We start from the raw sequence: 14190 nt of genomic DNA on the forward strand, positions 1-14190 counted from the left end.
GACACCCCCCCCCCCCCCCCCAGGAGTTAGCCTGATTCGGACTCAGGTTGCATCTGAATCCTGCTACCCTCCACTGGCATCTGAGCTTGGCTTGAGATCAGCTAAGGCTGTTTTCACTATCATTGGGTCCATGAAACATAACAGATAGCCAAGGCATGGACCTGGTAGACTTAACAGCCTTGCAGGCCATTCCAGGACTCGCCACATGAGTTCAACAGCAACAGGGAGTTCTGGATCAAGTAACAGGAGTTTTGGAGAGGCTAGCTGCTCGTATGGATGCCTTGGCCATAGCGTCTCCTCCGGTACCTCCGATGCCTCCATCACCCAGTGCTGTTCTGCGTCTATCTCCTCCTCCCCGTTTCAATGGAGACATGAAGCTTTCCGTGGTTTTATAAACCAATGTAAAATGCACTTCTCATTTCAAGCTCCATTATTCCCCTCTGATAAAACCAAGGTTACTTTCATCCTTTCCTTCCTAGAAGGGCCGGCCTTGGCATGGGCTTCTCTATTATGGGAGCATGATGACTCACTACTAAATAACTTCAGTATCCGGACAAACCCTGGTGGATAGGATTTCACGCATTACTAAACCTATTATCATGACTATGGGGGTCCTGCATCAAGAAACTATCCACCTTTATGTCTTACCATTTCTGTGAATCAAATCATTCTAGGCCTGCCGTGGGTAAGACTACATCAACCTAGAATAGACTGGGATACCTTGCAAGTGGCTATTTGGAGTTCAAAGTGTCACCATAGTTATCTGCATATCGTTAAACCTCTTCCTTGCAACCCCTCCTATTCTGAACCCACTCTTTCTGGATTGCCAAGCCAATATGCCAATTTTGCTGATGTCTTCAGTAAGTAACAAGCAGAGATGCTCCCACCACATCGTGATTATGATTGCAGCATTGAATTACTTCCTGGGAAAACCCCCCCTCGAGTGATGGTATACGCACTCTCACATCCAGAAACACGGGCCATGAACGAAAATATTCAAGAAAACCTGGCACGTTGATTCATCAGGCATTCTTCTCTAGTAGAGGCTGGGTTCTTTTGTGTCACAAAGAAAGATGGCTCTCTACGTCCCTGCATCAATTATCGTGGTCTGAATGCCATCACTCGAAAAAATCAATATCCTATACCTCTCATTACCAAGTTGTTTGGCCGACTTAAAGGTGCATAGATTTTTACTGTTAGATTTTCGAGGTGCCTATAATCTTGTGCAAATCCGAGAAGGGAACGAGTGGAAAATGGCTTTTAATACTCGTGATAGACATTACGAATATCTAGTAATACCTTTTGGTTTGTCCAATGAGCCAGCAGTTTTTCAGGCTATGGTTAATGATATTTTTGAGGATCTCCTTTACTCACACGTTATTGTCTATTTGGATGACATCCTCATCTTTTCCAAGTTCTTAGACCAACACCTTCTCCATATACGACAAGTCCCCCAATGTCTCCAGGAGAATAAGTTATTCGCCAAATTAGAGAAGTGTATGTTTCATAAGGGGAAATTCCCCTTTTTGGACTACATTATTTCTCAGACTGGTCTACGAATGGACCCAGAGAAGCTTAAGGCAATTCTGGACTGGTCTCAACCAGTAGGCCTTAAAGCCTTACAACGATTCTTGGGATTCTTGAATTACAATTTATCTCTGGCTACTCAACTTTAGTGGCACCTCTTACTGCTATGACCAAAAAGGTGGTCAATGTCCGCAACTAGGTCTCTGATGATGTCCAAGCTTTTCAACATTTAAAGGAAGAATTCATTAAGGATCCCTGTCTGCAATGTCCAGTCCCAAGAAGACCTTTTATTATTGAGGTAGATGCCTCCGCTCTAGGGGTTAAAGAAATCCTTTTGAAATGAATGGAGGATGGGAATCTTGCCACCTGCTCATATTTTTCAAGAACGTTTTCTTCGGCAGAGAAGAATTACACCATTAGAGATGTGAATCGTGTGATTGATCATCTTAACGATCGATTTTGGCTGGGGGGGGAGGGAATCGGATCGTTGCAGTTTTGTTTTTTTAAATATCATGTAAATCGTAAATCGGAGGATAGCGGGAAAACCGGCACACTAAAACAACCCTAAAACCCACCCCGACCCTTTAAAATAAATCCCCCACCCTCCTGAACCCCCCCAAAATGTCTTAAATTACCTCGGGTCCAGTGGGGGGGTCCCGGTGTGATCTTCCACTCTCGGGCACACTAAAACAACTCTAAAACCCACCCCGACCCTTTAAAATAAATCCCCCAGCCTCCCGAACCCCCCCAAAATGTCTTCAATTACCTGGGGTCCAGTGGGGGGGTCCCGGTGTGATGTTCCACTCTCGGGCCACGGGTGCATTTGATAGAAATGGTGCCGGCGTTACCTTTGCCCTGTCATATGACAGGGCAAAGGTAGCGCCGGCGCCATTTTGGTTCCTGTCCCCCGACGTCGCGAGCGTAGGAGATCACTCCTGGACCCCCGCTGGACCCCCAGGGACTTTTGGCCAGCTTGGGGGGGCCTCCTGACCCCCACAAGACTTGCCAAAAGTCCAGCGGGGGTCCGGGAACGATCTCCTGCACTCGAATCGTGTTGCCGTAATGCAAAATGGCGCCGGCCATACGGCGCCATTTTGCAATACTCGTTGCAAAATGGCGCCGCCCGTATGGCCATATTGCCGTACTGCAAAATGGCGCCGGCCGTATGACCGTATGGCCGGTGCCATTTTGCATTACGGCAACACGATTCGAGTGCAGGAGGTCGTTCCCGGACCCCCACTGGACTTTTGGCAAGTCTTGTGGGGGTCAGGAGGCCCCCCCAAGTTGGCCAAAAGTCCCTGGGGGTCCAGCGGGGGTCCGGGAGCGATCTCCTACGCTCGCGATGTCGGGGGACAGGAACCAAAATGGCACCGGCGCGATTTCTATCAAATGCACCCATGGCCCGAGAGTGGAACATCTCACCAGGACCCCCCCCACTGGACCCCAGGTAATTTAAGACATTTTGGGGGGGTTCGGGAGGGTGGGGGATTTATTTTAAAGGGTCGGGGTGGGTTTTAGGGTTGTTTTAGTGTGCCGGTTTTCCTGCCCTCCCCCTTCCCCTCCCCCTTCCCCCGATTTACGAGTTTTGACAATAAATCTGGGGAATTCCTATTATATATCGCCTCTAATGATTTTTGACGATTTAAAATATATCGGACGATATTTTAAATCGTCAAAAAACGATTCACATCCCTATATACCATTGGTGATCAAGATCTTTTGGCAATTAGGTTAACACTCAAGGAGTGGCGACATCTATTGGAGGGGGCAAACATACTATCACTATTTATACAGACCACAAAACTTTAGCATACCTCTCGCATGCACAATGCCTGAACCCTCGATAAGCTCGATGGGCCCTATTCTTTAGCTGTTTTAACTTTAAATTACTCTTTCAACCAGCCGAGAAGAACCAATGAGCTGATGCATTATCAAGAAGTTTCCTCTCCGATGACACTCCAGACCCACCTCACCATATTATCAATCCTGCCTGTATTATGATCGCTGCTACATTTACTGTTCCAATTTTTAAGATGGTTGTTCCCAAGTGTTTGAGGGAGAGAGTTCTGCGCTGGGCTCACGATTCCCATGTGGCAGGTCATCCGGGACTTCGTCATACTAGGGAACTCCTTAATCGTCATTACTGGTGGCTGCAATGGAAAGAAGATACCAAGAGATTCATAGAGTCCTGTCCTATGTGCACCTTGCACAAAATCTCAGGACGTGACCCTGGGGTTTGTTACAACCTTTACCCATACCTGACAGACCCTGGATGCATATTGCGACTGATTTCATTTCAGACTTACCCCTATCTAATGGAAACAATACCATCTGGGTCATGGTTGACTGATTTTTGAAAATGGCCCACTTCATTCCTCTTCCTGGCTTACCCACAGCACCTGAATTAGCTCATCTATTTCTTCAACATGCCTTCTGAATTCACGGTCTTCTCCAACATATCGTTTTGGATAGAGGGGTTCCATTCACTGCACGTTATTGGAAGGATCTTTGCAAGAAATTTGGAATACATCTTGATTTTTCTTTTGCTTACCACCCACAGACTAATGGATTGGCAGTATGGACTAACCAGTCGCTTAAGACCTTTTTGCGCTGTTATGTGAACCAGTGTCAAGACGATTGATCCTCGCTACTTCCTTGGGCAGAGATGTGTCACAACATCCACATCATTCAGGCCACTGGGATGTCCCCGTCTACTTGGTCTTTGGACGTCATCCGCGAATACCATTGCCCCTTGCTACATCTTCACCTTGCCCTGTGGTAGATCTGGCTACCCACAATTTGAAGAAATTATGAGAGAATACTCGGGCCCTATTGCAGCAGGTGGCAACCAAAGCAAAGAAACAGGCAGATAAAAAACGAAGACCAGCTTCACCCAGGAGAACTGGTTTGGCTAAGCACTCTCAATCTTAGACTATGTTTGCCTTCCCTAAAATTTGTCCCTTGCTTTGTGGGACCATTTCCAGTTGAGAAGCAGATTGGGGAGGTTACTTATAAGCTGCAGTTACCTCCAACTCTTCGAATTCATGATGTGTTTCACATAGCCCTCCTCAAACCAGCAGTCTTGTCTTGGCCCTCTAGAAAACCATAATAGTGGAGGAGGACACACAATATGAGGTAGATGAAATTTTGGATGCTAGATGAAGGGGATGGGCTCTTCAATATTTAATTTCTTGGAAAATTTATAGTCCAGAGGAGAACTTGTGGGAACCAGCCAGCAATATCCAAGCCCCCCAATTAATCCGAAAATTTCATTTACGTTTCCCTCTCAAACTGGACCTAAAGGCAGAGGAGAGGGCCTTGCGGGGGAGGTACTTTCATCACCGTGGCCTTCCTTTGACGGCCTCCCAAGGCAGGACGAATATTCAGCAGCATCATGCCGCATGAAGCAGCATGACCCATGTGGCAGTCAGGCTCTTCCCCTCCCTGTACGTCAGCGTGTCTCCTGACAGGCTCCACATTAGCGTGGGAAATTCAGTCTACAATAACCCGACGTCCCAGCACGAGCCTTGACTCTGCTACAGGCTTGCTTGTGCTTATGCTGCATCTCTGCTGATCCTGTTTTGCTGTGAACCGGATTGTCTTTGGATTCCTCTTGTCTGCTGCCTGCCTTTGACCCGAATTGTCTTTGGAATCCTCTTGTCTGCTGCCTGCCCTTGACCCGGACTGGATTTAGATTCCTCTTGTCCATGTGCCTGCCTTTGACCTGGACTGGATTTGGTCCTGCTTACCTTCCTTCGGCCTCCAACTCGGATTGGGTTTCTGTGGAGATGGTTGTCTCTGATCCGGACTCAGGCTGCATCTGTATTCTGCTACCTTCCACTGTCATCTGACCTTGGCTTGGGCTCAGATGAGGCTGTTATCATTGGATCCATGAAACGTAACACAACTACATCTTTTTTGAGATGCGGTGACCAGAACTGAACACAGTACTCAAGGTGCAATCTCACCATGGAGCTATACAGAGGCATTATCACATTTTCCGTTTTATTCACCATTCCCTTCCTAATAATTCCTAACATTCTGTTTGCTTTTTTGACTGCTGCAGCACACTGAAATGATGATTTCAATGTTGTATCCACTATGATGCCTAGATCTTTTTCCTGGGTGGTAGCTCCTAATATGGAACCTTTCTTCGTGTAACTTCTGCATGGGTTATTTTTCCCTATATGCAACACGTTCCACTTGTCCACATTAAATTTCATCTGCCATTTGGATGCCCAATCTTCCAGTCTTGCAAGGTCCTCCTGCAATCTATCACAATCCACTTGTGATTTAACTACTCTGAATAATTTTGTATCATCTGCAAATTTGATAACCTCACTCATTGTATTCCTTTCCAGATTATTTATAAATATATTGAAAAGAAGAGGTCCAAGTACAGATCTCTGAAGCACTCAACTGTTTACCCTTTTCCACTGAGAAAATTGACCATTTAATCCTTCTGTTTCCTGTCTTTAATCAGTTTGTAATCCATGAAATGACCGCCTCCTATCCCATAACTTTTTTGTTTTCTTAGAAGCCTTTCATGAGGGACTTTGTCAAATGCCTTCTGAAAATCCAAATACACTACATCTACCAGTTCATCTTTATCCACATGTTTATTAACCCCTTCAAAAAAATGAAGCAGATTTGTGAGGCAAAACTTGCCTTGGGTAAATCCATGCTGATTATATTTCATTAAAGCATCTTTCTATTTGCTCTGTGATTTTGATCTTTAAAATAGTTTCCATTATTCTTCCCAGCACTGAAGTCAGGCTCACTGGTCTATGGTTTCCCGGGTCACCCTTGGAGTCCTTTTTAAATATTGGGGTTACATTGGCCACCCTCCAGTCTTCAGGTACAATGGATGACATTAATGATAGGTTACAAATTTTAACTAATAGATTTGAAATTTCATTTTTGAGTTCCTTCGGAAACCTAGGATGCATACCATCGGGTCCAGGTGATTTGCTACTCTTTAGTTTGTCAATCTGGCCTACTACATCTTCCAGGTTCACAGTGATTTGGTTCAGTACATCTAACTCATCATCCTTGAAAACCATCTCTGGTGTTGCGGTTCTGGCTGCGAGCGCCGTGACCAGACCCTTACCTCCGTGCTCCTGGACCTATTCCTGCTTCTGGAGGCCTGGTTTGCGCCCTGTTCAGCGGCGTCCCCGTGGGGGCTGCGCCGCCGGGAACCTTCCCATGGACGCCCTGCTTCTAGGTGCGCGCGTGCGCCACTTGGACGCTTTTCTAGGCTGTTTCCCGCCAGTGGTGACTCCGCCCAGTTCCTGACGTCAGACGCCGTGGCCTTCATAAGCCGGCTGCGGACAATCAGTCTTTGCCTTGCGACGGGTTTACCTCCTGGTTCCCTGTTGCGTCGTGCCCTGGAGTGAACTGCCTTGTTACTCGCTCCATTCCTGCTTGCCTGCTACAGTTCCTGCCTGGTTCTAGTACCCAAGTCCTACTACAGTTCCTGCCTGGTTCCAGTACCCGAGCCCTGTTACAGTACTTGTCTACTGTCCTAGTCTGGTTCCAGTTCTCAGTCCTGATCAACAACCCGCCTAAGTCCCAGCGGCCGGGCCCCTACGGGCTCCTCCCAGGGGGGCTTCGGCTTCCAAGGGTGAAGCCGCCTAAGTCCCAGCGGTTGGGCTCCTACGGGCTCCAGCTTCCAGGGTGAAGAGCACCTCTATGTCCTGCCTCTACGTCCTGCCTGAACATCTGCCTCCCGGCCTGCTACATACTAGAGACATTGCCCACCTTTCCCAGTCTCCTGGAGGTCGGTCCAAGGGTCCACTAAACTGAGACTCCATAACAGATTGCAAGGCCATGGACTCGGCGGATGTGCCTGTCCCCTTGGACCTGCCAGGGTTGGCCCAGCAGCTACAGTATCAACAACAGTACCTCGTGGTCCTTACTGGTTCGGTAGGGGAATTAATGGCCCGATTGGATGCCAGGGCCTCGTCCGCCTCAGAACCAGTACCCGAGGGTCGACTCTTCGGTGACTCAGCTGCCTGCAGCCTCTCATTACGTTGGTGATTCAAGGACCTGCCGCGGCTTTCTGAACCAATGTTTTATACGGTTCTCCCTGTTGTCTCAGCAGTTCCCCTCGGATGCAGTGAAAGTGGCGTATATCCTGTCCCTGCTTGATGGGAAAGCCTTAATATGGGCTTCTCCCCTTTGGGAAAACAATGATCCCTCGATAATGAACTTACAACAGTTCATCTCGAACTTCCAACAGGCCTTTTATGAGCTCGCCCGAGTAGCTACGGCTACATCGGATCTGCTGCAACTCCGTCAGGGGGCTCACTCCTTGGCAGATTATGCTATGGAATTCCGGACTTTAGCCCAAGAAGTAGTTTGGCAGGATGGTAGTCTTAAGGCCATCTTCTTGGAGGGCCTCTCCAGGCGCATAAAGGATGAGATTGCTGCCCGAGATCTGCCGGAGGACGTCAAAGACTTGATAGAGATGGCTGCCCGCCTTGACCGCTGCCTACAACAACGGGCCAAGGAGCAGCACTCTTCTCGCCACAGTTCTGCTTCTGTGTCAGCAAGATATGCGTCTTCTCCTAAGACTTCTCGTCCAGACGCTCCCACCTGTGAACCCATGCAGCTGGGATGGGCCCCGCTCTCTGCTGAAGAGAGGCAACGTCGCCGTTCGTTGAAATTGTGCTTGTATTGTGACCAGAAGGGCCACTTCTTGGCATGCTGCCAGGAGCGTGCGGAAAACGCCAAAGTCTAGGAGGTCGGGAGGAGCTCCTCCTAGTCTATGCTACAGCTCCTCAATGTACCGTGCCTGTTACCCTGGAATACCCTGGAGGGTCCATTCAGACGATTGCATTCCTGGATTCTGGAGCCGGAGGTAAATTCATCCTGCAGGACTTAGTCTCCCAGTTGTGAATTCCTACGCATAGACAGGAGGTCCCGTTGCGAATTACCTCCATCCAGGGGACGATCCTTCCAGGACCTGTCCTGATGTCCACAGCACCCATTACTGTCCGCACCGGGGCGATCCATTCGGAGGAGATAGCCTTCCTAGTGTTGGAAAAGGTTGTCCACCCCGTAGTGCTAGGGTTGCCATGGTTACAGAAGCACTCACTCATGATTCAATGGGATACTCTACAGATTGTCAAGTGGAGCCCTTTCTGCCTAGCTAACTGTATGAAAGTGTCTAGGGCCCCCGCACTCCCGTTGATGCACTCTGCCCTAGGTCCTCCTGCACCTTATGAGGATTTCACGGATGTTTTTTCCAAGACCAAGGCGGAGATCCTTCCGCAGCATCGTCCGTATGACTGCGCTATAGACCTGTTACCTGGAACTATGCCCCCCCCGAGGAAGGGTATATCCCTTATCGTTACCTGAAATCCGGGCCATGTCCGAGTATATTTCAGAGAATCTGGCCAAGGGGTTTATTCGCCCGTCCAAGTCGCCTGCAGGGACAGGCTTCTTCTTTGTCAGCAAGAAGGACGGCTCGCTGAGACCGTGTATAGACTATCGAGGCCTAAATTCCATTACCAAGCGGGATCGTTACCCGCTCCCGCTAATCCCGGAGCTCCTCGATAGGATCCAGGGAGCGAAGATTTTCACAAAGTTGGACTTACGAGGTGCTTACAAAGTCAGAATTCGTCCCGGAGACGAGTGGAAAACCGCTTTTAATACCAGAGATGGGCATTACGAATATCTTGTGATGCCTTTCAGCTTATGGAATGCTCCGGCGGTGTTCCAGCACCTTATGAATGAGGTGTTACGGGACCTTCTGAACACCTGCGTAATCGTCTACCTCAATGATGTGCTAGTCTACTCCCAGGACCTGCCTTCACACCGTCAGCATGTCCGTCAACTGTTCCAAATACTTAGGGAACATGGTCTGTACGTGAAACTTGAAAAATGTAGTTTCGAGAAGACGTCCCTGCCATTTCTGGGCTACATAATCTCTGCAACAGGCTTTCAAATGGATCCTGAAAAAGTGGCGGCTATTAAGAATTGGCCCCGGCTGAGGGGCCTCAAAGCGTTGCAGCGCTTCCTCGGCTTTTCCAATTTCTACCATCACTTTATTCCCAACTATTCCCATATTGTGGCTCCGTCGACTGCCCTCACCTGAAAGGGGGCCAACATGGTGGATTGGCCTGTTCCGCCTGCCAAGCCTTCGAGGCCCTCAAGGAAGCATTCTTGTTAGACACCTGCCTTCGTCATCCGGATCCCAGCCGGCCCTTTGTGGTGGAAGTCGATGCCTCCAATGTGGCCGTAGGGGCTGTGCTGAGCCAGTACTCTGATTCTGGACAATTGTTACCTTGTTCATATTTCTCGAAGAAATTCTCGCCGGCAGAGAGCAACTACTGTGTTGGTGATAAAGAGTTGCTAGCCATGAAACTTGCCCTGGAGGAATGGAGACAGTGGTTGGAGGGAGCCAACCATCCGGTTACGATTTACACCGACCACAAAAACTTAGCATTCTTGAAGCAAGCCCAACGCCTGAATCCAAGGCAAGCTCGGTGGTCGCTGTTTTTTGATTGGTTTAACTTTACTCTACACTAAGAATGTTCGAGCTGACGCGCTCTCGCGCTCTTCTGAGGTTGAAGAGACTCCTGGCACTCCCCAGTATATTTTGGATCCTGTGAAAGTGAGCCTTGCAGCAACCTTGGTGTCCTCCCAAGGGAAGACCGCCGTTCCACGTTGCTCCCGGAGAGCAGTTCTCACTTGGGCCCATGACTCCCATACTGGGGGCCATGCTGGCTGTAAAGGGACCTTAGACTTGTTGAACCGATTCTACTGGTGGCCGACGGTGAGACAGGATGTCCAAGCTTTTGTGGGCTCTTGCCCTACCTGCGCCATTCAAAAGCTGCTCATTGGGAGGCCCAGGGGCCTATTGCAACCATTGCCCATCCCGGTGGAGCCTTGGACACACATCTCCACCGACTTTGTCGTGGACCTTCCCATCTCAGGAGGTAATTCGGTCATTTGGGTGACCGTAGACCGATTCTCCAAGGTGGCACACTTTGTTCCCTTACCAAAGTTGCCTTCTGCACCTGACCTAGCTAACCTCTTCGCTCAGCATATCTTTAGACTTCACGGTCTCCCGCAGGATATAGTCTCCGATCGAGGACCACAGTTTACTGCTCAATATTGGAAAGCACTTTGCAAATGCTTCAATGTGCAACTTAGTCTTTCGTCTGCGTTCCATCCCCAGAGTAATGGGCAAACGGGACGGACTAATCGAACCTTAAAGACTTTTCTCCGTTCGTTCGTAAATGAACGACAAGATAATTGGGCCAAGTTACTCCCGTGGGCGGCGTTCTCGTATAATAATCACACGCATGCTGCTACTGGAAGTTTGCCTTTTCTCGTTGTCTATGGGAAGCAACTTCGACCACCCTTGCCTTCACTTGAACCTAGTGCACTCCTGGCAGTGCAACTTTCAGCCCGCCAGCTTCTTTCCTTATGGACTTCTATCCAGGGAAAGATCCATAAAGCTGCCCAGTCCACCAAGAAATGGGCAGATAGGCATTGTCAGCCAGCGCCTATCTTCCTCCCCGGAGACCGCATCTGGCTTAGTATAAAAAATCTACAGCTACGAATTCTGTCTCGAAGACTAGTTCCGAGATTCTGTGGGCCTTTTTGAATCGCCGAATGAGTGGGAGCAGTCTCATACCGATTATGCCTACCCTCCTCCATGCGCATACATGACGTGTTCCATGTGTCAATGCTGAAGCCTCTTGTTTTATCCAGATTAGTATCTGGATAAAACAAGTATCCCGGGCTCCTGAACCATCGGACTCTTCTGTACCAGATCAGGTTACGTATCAAGTACGTGAGATCTTGGATGTCCGGTTCCATCAACGCCGCTGGGAGTACTTGCTTGCCTGGGAGGGTTGCGGACCCGAGGATAATTCTTAGGAACTGGCCCATAACATCTTCGACAAGGACTTATTACGGCAGTTACCTGTCACATGGTAAGGGCAAAGGGCCATTGGCGCCATCTTTATGAGTGGCAGCCGACGGCCCGAGAACGGGAGATCGCTCCCGGGACCACCACTAGACCACCAGGTAATTTTAAAATGTTTTGGGGGGATCAGGAGGGTGGGAGAAGCTAAGGGGTCATCTTTAAAGGGTCGGGTGGGTTTTTTTTTAATCGGGCCATCGGCGCCATTTTTGAGTGGCAGTCAAAATGGCGCCGATGGCCCGAGAGCGTGAGATCGATCCCCGCGCCCCCACTGGACCACCAGGTACTCGTAAAAAGTTTGGGGGGGGTTCGGGGGGGGGGGGGGGTGGGGGAAGGTAAGGGGTCAATTTTAAAGGGTTGGGCCTCACTAAAAAAAAAAATTAACGATGTGAATCGGAACCAATTCCGATTCACATCTCCAGCGATCAGATTTTTTTCTCCCTCCTGCCGAACCCGATCATTAAGACGATCGGGTACATGATTCACATCTCTAGTGGTGAATGTATGGAATGCCCTACTGGAGGAGGAGGTGGAGACAAAGACAGAGGCAGCAGGCTTCAAAATGGTTTGGGCTAAACACAGAGGATGTCTTATGGGCTGGTGCCAGGGTCTCAGGTGCCCTAGGCAGAGCTCACAGAGTGCCCCCCATCATCTCTCTCTCTCTCTCTTGCGTCTGTGCATGACTCAGCCTCCTTCTGGCTCCACGGCACAGCTGATCACTACCGATAGGAGTGCTGGATCACCGACCCTAAACCTCCGGCACTCTAGATGGTCGCCTAGTCCTCTTACTGCTTCCACCAGCCTTGTGGAAACAAAACCCTGGGGTAGCCAGCACTGAGCAGTGGTTCAACTCAAAGTTGCACTGAAACGGTTTAATTGAGCTTCCAAGAAAGACATGAGGGTAACTTGCACAGAGCAGCAGTTAAAATCCTAAACAGAAAGCACAAGGAGTGGCAGTTACAACCCTGAAAACCTTGCTGGGCAGACTGGATGGACCATTTCTGTCTTTTTCTATCATCAGTTACTACTCTACTATGTAAATAAAAAAAATGTACTTTAAGAGGTTAATTTTATAACAGCCTGCATAGGGCTGAAGTCTGTGGGTTCCTTGTACCCGCATTTTCAAAGCACACATATTCACATGTCCATTTTGAAAATTCATAGGTTTTCCCGGTACGCGAATATACCTAAGCACAGGAAGTTACACCGGCTCCCGGGAAGGTGTAGCTTTCCGCATGTACATTTATGCACATAATTTTGGAAATTAAGAGTATTCACAGAAATCCTTTCCCCAGCCTGATTCTACCCTCCAAAACAACTCTTCCTAATTTGGGTAGAAGGATACGTGGAATGGGATTTTGCGCATGCTTTTTACACACACAGCCTCCAATTCATTTTCAAAACACCACTTATGTACATGTAACCCTTGGGCTGATAGCCCCAGCAGGGTCCCGGGAGCCACACCTCAAACACAGTCCTACATGTCCAAGTCTTCTCGCGATGTTAATGCTATCTGACTGTCCAAGATTCTCTGGGTTGGTGAAGATTATTCTTATAGGCTTTGTGCATTGCTTTAAGTCAAATTCTATGATACAGTTCATTTAATACAGCACTGATAAGCTCTTAATTGTAAACAGCAGCAATTATCATGCTGGACACTGTTATGGTTTCCAACATAACTTTTACCACTGAATTATGCAGTTGATGGAAAAGTCCTTAACGGGTTTGATTATTCCCAAAACACTATCTCAGTAGGCATACAGTTTTCCCCTGCCCCCATGTTCTCTGTATTTGGTTTTATTTGTAATTCTGTATCTGGTTCTTTTCATATCACTACTCAGAGCTGTTCTGTATAATTTTTCAGATCTTGAATGTTTTGGTGTGATTGTAACTTTAGGTCTAATTCCTTCTGTTTTCTAAACGGAGTTTGCATCAGGTCAGTTTCTCTTTTCCCTGAGGGTATCCATGCATTGTTTATGTGCTTAATCTTATGTGTTCAAATTTCTGTTTTAACCCAGTTCTAGCTTCTAATTGTGTATAAATTCACAGAAATCCCTGCTCTGAAGTACTTTTTTATTAACTCAGAACACTAATATGTATGACTATCTCTTCCACTGTTGCTGTATTTGCCATTGCTCTTACAATGAATTTGTTTTTCTATACAGATCCTGTATTGTGACTCCCTCCTGAAGCAGCTAAATCGGCAAAACACGGCCATGTTGGGGTTCTGTAACGTTTAAGAAGATTGTTAGAATAAACCTACTAGTTATATCAGCTTGAGAATTTAATCTTTCAGAGACTATTTATTTACTTGTTAACTCAAGAACAGATATTCACAGGATCACACATTCTTCCATCTATTCTTGATGCTTCATGTGTGACAGTATTATTGTGTGTTATCTTTTTGCTAAGGGTTTTTATTTGCCAGGAACCTACCATATTAGGCTCCCTCATGTGGGTGTTATCCCTCTCACATTTTCCAAATCTATCTCCCCCCTTCTCTGATTTAGGAGAAAATTAATTCCCCTGGTAGAGAACTTTTAGGCTTCTTTACATTGCATAAAATGGTTGTGTGTGATTTCTTTTATACAAATAAAGTCACCTTTGTTTAAGCTAGAATTTGCTTGAGAGCTCATGGATATTTTTGATTGGTTTATGCAATTTGTTTAGTTTATCTTATTTAATGTCTATGGTTTTTTCTGTACCCTGCTTAGATTTGTACT

The sequence above is a fragment of the Rhinatrema bivittatum genome, chromosome 1 (assembly GCF_901001135.1).
Source record: "Rhinatrema bivittatum chromosome 1, aRhiBiv1.1, whole genome shotgun sequence".
In the NCBI taxonomy this organism is placed as follows: domain Eukaryota; kingdom Metazoa; phylum Chordata; class Amphibia; order Gymnophiona; family Rhinatrematidae; genus Rhinatrema; species Rhinatrema bivittatum.